Below are 7,847 nucleotides of genomic sequence, written 5' to 3'. Positions count from 1 at the left end.
AGGGAAGACAATCAATGCATGAGGAAAAGAGAAAGGAAGAAGGGGACAAAAAGTAAATAAATTAAGAGGGGTCAATGAAATGGCTCAACAGGTAAAGGTGATTGCTGCGAAGCCTGATTATCTGAGTTCAATCCCTAGAACTCACACAAACAGTAGAAGGAGAAAACCAACCCCTACTTCAAGCTATCTTTTGATCTCTGTAACACACAGCACACAAGCACACACACAAATATTTTTTTATAAAGTTTAAAGGTTAAAAGCAATGACTAAAGAAGAACTGTTCTAGCAAGACACTTTGGGGACAGGAGAGATGGCTCGGTGATTAAGGACACTTGCTGCTCTTACAAAGGACCTGGGTCACTACATGAATGATAACTCACAACTAGTAACTTCAGTTTCAGGGCATTTGACTTTCCTATTCTGGCCTCCTCAGACACCACACAGGGATATGGTGCACAGACACAGCCTCAGACAAAACGCTCATACACATAGAATACAAATATATCTAAGAGCAAAATTTGGACTTGATGAGCTTTCAAAAGAGGGGCACAGAGTCGGGTGGTTAGAATGAAATAGGATGTGAAACGTTAACTACCTACAAGCCTCAGATGGTCTGAGATGCTCCAGTAGGCTACCATTGACTTGACTGATGACATCTGTGGAAGCTTCTGGTAAGATCATGTATCAAACCCTATGGTTGCCATGACTTCCTAACAACATCGGGACCGTCTTGCAGATGAACTGACCCTTCTATCCCCAAAGTCCCCTTTCTTGTCCTCAATGACCCTCACCCCATGTGTGCTCAGTCTCCACTTCCTTAGAGAGACCTGAGTCTCTTCAGCTATTCGCATTAAAATGAACAATTCTCCTTCTGTAGATGTTTATCTGTTTTATTTTTTCCCAAGATGCCTGGATGAATTAAGATCTAATGGGTTGGACCTAGGAGGAGTTAGGGGAAGGGGTGAATATTAAAATCCAATGTATGAAATTCTCAAAGAATGAGTAAAATATTTTTAAGGATTTTAAAAATAAACATTTTTAAGATATAAAAAAGCCTTAAGACTTCTATCTTACTGTGTTCTCAGCCTGTTTGATTAAACTGCATTTAAGAGAACAATTTAATAACCAATCTTACATTTTGTTTCCCAGGTAATCAACATTTACAACCTAAGCTGAAATCTTAAGATATGTACTTTCCATGCTCCTGTCTCAGAGAGAACAATGTGTTCATTTGTGTGTGTGTGTGTGTGTGTGTGTAAGAGAGAGAGAGAGAGATTTTGTTGAAAAGCAAACTTACAAAACAATTATTCACAATACATTCTGAAAGCGGCATACATATATTGCTTGATAAAAGGTTGTTCATTATTTGTGACAGTTGGTATCAGTTTCAGTCCCTTAAAATAATATGTTGAGGATATTTGTAAAATATTTCTTATTTCTTTCCCAGGTTGTGCATTCTGAGATATTCAGTAAATACGAAGCAAAAACCCTTTGTTAGGGACACAGAAACATAGACGTATGTAAAGTGAAATCATATACAGGGAGGCAAGATTTTGAATTATATAACAGATTGCATTCAAGAGGTGACAGAAGACACAGAAAGAAAAATAAATAATTCAGCTCGCAGTAGAGAAAAGTAAAGAATTCAACTTATAGGATTCCATTCTTTCGTTCTACTATGTGGAGCCTGGGGAATCAAACTCAGGCCATCAGGATTGGTGGTTAACTAAACTGTCTTACCGGCCCTAAAGCTATTTTTTAATAAAAAGTTATATAAGTCCATCTCAGAATCATTTAAAAGGGAAATATAAGGAACAAAAAGGGAAAAAGAAACAAAATATATAACAACCAAATTGAAAAACCATAGGACTGAGAAAATAATTGAATTTGTGAACTTGAAGATAAAAAGAAAATTATCTGACTAATAGAGAAAAAAATGAGGTAAAAATCAAATAAACTAATAGAGCCTAAAATACCTATATGTCAATATCCCCAAAACTAAATGGCAGCACACATCACAGTCAATTTTCCTGAGAACAAGTGATAAAGATGTTAAACCTGCTGTAGAAAAATGGCATATTTCTTACAGAGTTCAAATACCTTGAATGGTATTATTTTCTACTCCGGACCCCAAGATTCCAAAGAGAAATAGCAAATTTTCATGTACAAAAAGTGAAGAATTCTATATGCGATAAAGATCTATTCAGAAATGAAAACATAATAAAGAAACACTCTCAGGTGAATAAAAACAGAGAATATATCACTAGCAGATTTTCACACACACAAGTTTTTCAGACACATAACAGCAAAATGAATCACTGACTATTAAAAATTAATAAAGAATGATAAAGATAAAATAGAGATAAGTATGAAAACCATACTCCATTGAATTTCTAAATGTATGTTTGATACTTGAAACAGCAGAACTTTGTATGTCAGGAAGGAAAGTTGAATCATAGGTTGAGAACATTTGTTGCTCTCACAGAGGACCCAGTGTCTATTTCCAGCACCCACATTATGGTTAATAACCATGTAATAGCTCCAGTAACAGGGTATCTAATAACCTCTTCTGACTTCCAGACACCAGGGACATACATAGTGCACATACTCATACACATAAAGTAATAAAATATTTTTTAAAATAAAATTAAGAATGTCAATTACTGGAATGGTAGGGAGGTCAGAATGAATATCTATCTATACCAGCAGATATTTTCTCATAAAATATCCATATAATTTTATATATTTATAAACACTAAAGATAAATATCAATGGAATTCTGAAAAAAATCTATTTAAACTTCACTTAGAAAGGAAAATAAGTGTGATGAACGCAAGAAACAAATTCTAAAGTAGCATATTTGCTTCTAATTCATCATTGAACTTATATACATTGAAGTTATATACATATATTACCTTGAAATCTGAGACAAATGTGGCATTACAAGTCTGCAATCTTTGTACTAAGGAGGCTTAGCCAATAGAATCATTGTAAGTTTGAGACCAATCATATGTGCATAAAAAGTTTCAGCCTAGCTTTAGCAATATAGTGAGAAATAGAGAGAGACCCTTTCAAGGAGGAAGAGGAGAAGGACAATGACTTCAAAAAGGATGAAGAAGACAAGGAGAACAAGGACAAGGATGAGGACAAGTTGGAAGAGGAAAAGATTAAGGTTAGAGTCAGATTTCCTCCCATTCTATAAGAAGATAATGAGACATAGAGAAGCTAAATAAGAAGGTGAACCCAAAGAAAAACATATAAGCATCCCCCTGAATATTAACCTTCATCAGGCGATGAAAGAAGACAGAGACAGAGACCAACATTGGAGCACTGGACTGAAGTCTCACGATCCAAAGGAGGAGCAGAAGGAGAGTGAGCACGAGCAAGGAACTCAGGACTGCGAGGGGTGCACCCACACACTGAGGCAATGGGGATGTTCTATTGGGAACTCACCAAGGCCAGCTGGCCGGGGACTGAAAAAGCATGGGACAAAACCGGTCTCGCTGAACATAATGGACAATGAGGACTACTGAGAACTGAAGAACAACGGCAATGGGTTCTTGATCCTATTGCACGTAATGGCTTTGTGGGAGCCCAGGTAGTTTGGATGCTCACCTTAATAGACCTGGATGGAGGTGGGTGGTCCTTGGACCTCCCACAGGGCAGAGAAACCTGCTTACTCTTTGGGCTGAGGAGGAAGGAAGACTTGATTGGGGGAGGGGGAGGGAATGGGAGGTGGTGGCGGGGAAGAGGCAGAAATCTTTAATAATTAAATAAATTAATTAATAAAAAAAAGAAGATAATGAGAACTGTGGGGCTTTCTCCTAAATCTACAGTTTTGCCTCTGAGAGATATATGGGCAAGAGAAAAATAAAATGTTTTAGTTTTCTTCAGTTGAGCCCAACATTTTCTTTGTTAGAAATTCAAATGGTTATATAATGTTTATGCTCTTTTTAAACTAACATTTGATCATAAATTACAGTGTTAACTATTACTCTTTTTTTCAAATCCTATATTTTGATCATTGATAATATGCCAATATGGCCTTTGTGATGCATGGGAAATCTAATATGAATAACATAATTCACCATAGCTAGTAGTGAAAAATATTTCAGTTTATTTAAATGATTAGATTTTTGTATATTGAAGCAGCCCTGCATCTCTGGAATGAAGTCTACTTGACTGTAATGGATTATTTTTTTGATGTGTTCTTGGATTCTGTTTGCCAGTATTTTATTGAGATTTTTTGTATTGATGTTCATGGGTGAGATTGGTCTGTAATTCTCTATCTTGGTTGAGTCTTTGTGTGGTTTTGGTATCAGGGTAACTGTAGCTTCATAAAAAGAGTTTGGCAATGAGTCTTCTGTTTTTATTATGTGAAATACCTTAGGGAGTATAGGTATCAGCTCTTCTTGGAATTTCTGGTAAAACTCTGCATTAAAACCATCTGGTCCTGGGCTTTTTTTGGTTGGGAGGGTTTTTTCTTTTATGACAGCTTCTATTTCCTTACAACTTATAGGTCTATTTAAATTTTTCACCTTGTCTTGATTTAATTTTGGTAACTGGTATTTATCTAAAAACAAGTCCATTTCTTTTATGTTTTCCAACTTTGTGGCATATAAGCTTTTGTAGTAAGACCTAATGATTCTCTGAATTTCCTCAGTGTCTGTTGTTATGTCCCCATTTTCATTTCTGATCTTGCTAATTTGCATGATCTCTCTGCCTTTTGATTAGATTGTATAAAGGTTTGTCAATCTTGTTAACTTTCTCAAAGAACCAGCTCTTCGTTTCATTGATTCTTTGGATTGTTTTTTTGTGTTTCTATTTTGTTGATTTCAGCCCTCTGTTTGATTATTTCCAGTCTTCTAATCCTCCTGGGTGAGTCTGCTTCTTTTTTTTCTAGTGCTTTCAGCTGTGCTGTTAAGTCTCTAATGTGAGCTTTCTATGTTTTTTAAATGTGGGCACTTAATGCTATGAACTTTCCTCTTAGCACTGCTTTCATAGTGTTCCATAGGTTTGGGTATGTGGCGTCTTTATTTTCATTGAATTCAAGAAAGACTTTAATTTCTTTCTTTATTTCTTCCCTGACCCAGAGGTGGTTCAGTAGTTGACTGTTCAGTTTCCATGAGTTTGGGGATATAATTGTCGTTAAATTCTAACTTTATTCCATGGTGATCCAATAAGACACAGGTGGTTACTAATTTTTTTTTTGTAAATGTGGAAATTTACTTTGTTACCATGTATGTGATCAATTTTCGAGAAGGTTCCATGAGATGCTGAGAAGAAGGTGTATTCTTTCCTATTTAGGTGGAATGTTTTATAGATGTTTGTTAAATCCATTTGATTCATGACCTCCATTAGTTCTCTTATTTCTCTGTTAGGTTTCTTTCTGGTTGACCCGTCCATTGGTGAGAGAGGAGTTTTGAAGTCTCCTACTACTAGTGTGTGGGGTTTGATGTGTGTTTTGAGTTTTAGTAATGTTTCTTTTACATATGTGGGTGCTTTCATATTAGGGGCGTAGATATTCAGGATAAAGAAAGTGTTGAATATATACACATTAGAGTACTACTCTGAAGGCGCAAGTCATAAACAATCCCACACCAGTTTGGAATTGTGATTAATAGGGTGGTATTTATTTAAAGGGGAATAAACTTACAGATCACCGTCCCAGACAACAGCCCTCTGTGCACGCAATTAGGAAGAAGTCTAGTCGCCGGAACTGGAGCAGGATGTAAAGAGAGAGAGGAGGGAAGTAGCCGCTTTTTTTAAAGGGAAAGATACCACGCCCCAATGGACTGGTATCTCAGCGGCTATTGGCTGGAGGAGCGGAAGGACCTCCCGCAACACTACTCAGCGGTAAAAAACAATGACATCTTAAATTTTGCATGCAAAGGGATAGAAATAGAAAACACTATCCTGAGTGAGATAACCTAGACCCAAAAAGATGAATATGGTATGTACTCACTCATTAGTGGACTCTAGCCATAAACAATGGACATTAAACCTATAGTTCGCAAGTCTAGAGAAGCCAAATAACAAGGTGAACCCAAACAAAAACGTATATAGATCATCCTGCAAATTGGAAGGAAACAAGATGACAGGGCAAAAGTTGGGAGCATGGGGGTGGGGGTAGGGCTGGGGAAAGGGGAGAGGGGGAGAGAGAAGAGAGTAAGGATAGACTGAAGAGAGCTTGGGGAGTTGGAGGGTGGAGATGGAGGAAGGGCAGATATAGGTGCAGGGAAGATGATATCTACACTAAGGAAGCCATTTTAGGGTTGACAAGAGCCTTGGCTCTAGAGGGGATCCCTGGTGTCCATGGGGATGTCCCCAGATAGGTCCTTAGGCAGAAGAGCAGAGGGTGCCTGAACTGGCGTTGCCCCACTATCACACTGATGTTTATCTTGAATATCACCATAGAATCTTCATTAGGCTACCGATGCAGATAGAGAGAGAGACCCTTATCAGAGGAATGGACTGAGCTCCCAAGGTCCAGATGAAGGGCAGATGGAGAAAGAAGATGAGCAAGGAAGTCTGGACCGCTAGGGGTTGGTCCACCCACGGAGACATTGTGCCTGTTCTAATGGGAGCTCACCAAATCCAGCTGAACCGGGACTGAATGAGCATGCAATCAAACAGGACTCTCTGAATGTTGCTGACCATGCGGGCTGACTGAGAATACATTGATAAAGGTACTGGGTCTTGTTTCTACTGCATGTACTGTGTTTTTGGGACCCTAGTCTATTTGAGTGCAAAGCTTCCTAGGCCTGAATGTAGGGGGAAGGGCTTTGGACTTCCTACAGGGCAGGGTTCCCTGACCTCTCTTAAGGAGGGAGGGGGAGGGAAGAGGGTGAATGGGGGATCAGGAGGGGAATGGGAAGGGGGAGGAAGTGTAAATCTTTGAATGAAAAAAATAAAAAAGAAAAGAAAAATCTTGTGCTAAACCAAAGAGAGCACAACATTATTTCTTATATGTTTAGCCAATTTTTTAACTCTGGTGAATTATTCATAAGTCAGACCCACAATATAGCAAGTTGTCATTAATGTAATAGTTGGTATTTTTAATTTCCAGGTCCCTGTATATCCCTATATGTTTAATGTCTTCAAGTCATTAAATACATCGTCACACGGTTTCCTAGTTAGGCTTCTACTTCTGCGATAAGACACCACTGCTACCAGGAACTTGTGGGGGAAAGCCTTTATTTCGTCTTACAACTCTCAAATCAGAGCAAGAACTCTAGGCAAAAGTACATATGTTAATAGAATAATCTCACACCAAGAAAAAGTGTTGTTTACTGGACTGTTCCTCATAGATTTTTTCAGCTTACTTTCTAATAGTGTTGTGCCCAGATTACGACCCTCCAGATAGAGACCCCCAGAGAGGCCCAGACTGTAATAAGAAAGGTTTAATGAGCATAATACAAACATGTTCGGAACCCCTGTCTCCAAACACCGGTTGCAGCGAGGTAGAGAGGGGAATTAAGAGTTCCTTTATGGGGTTAGCTTATTTTAACATCAAGAATCATAAGCATCCCTTCTGGGCCGTGGGGAGCAGGGTCTGGCATCGGTGCAAGGTCTCTGTTTCTTTCCATCCTTCTTGTTATCAAGCAAGGCCAAACCATTCCTGAGTCAGGACATCCTTATCACCAGAAGGTCCAGTCCTGACTGTATGCTTTGTATTATCCCGAGTGGGTATGTGTGGGGGTGCTATCCTTCCTGGGAGCATGAGACTAGCTTGGGGTTTCTAATTTTAAAACATTCTGCTAGGAAATTTCTTCTGGTTCTTAAGAATAAGGGGGGTGGCCTTGCTTGCTAACAAAGAAGGATGGAAAGAAGCAAAGACCTTGCAC

The sequence above is a fragment of the Chionomys nivalis genome, chromosome X (assembly GCF_950005125.1).
Source record: "Chionomys nivalis chromosome X, mChiNiv1.1, whole genome shotgun sequence".
In the NCBI taxonomy this organism is placed as follows: domain Eukaryota; kingdom Metazoa; phylum Chordata; class Mammalia; order Rodentia; family Cricetidae; genus Chionomys; species Chionomys nivalis.
This window is presented reverse-complemented; position numbering follows the sequence as displayed.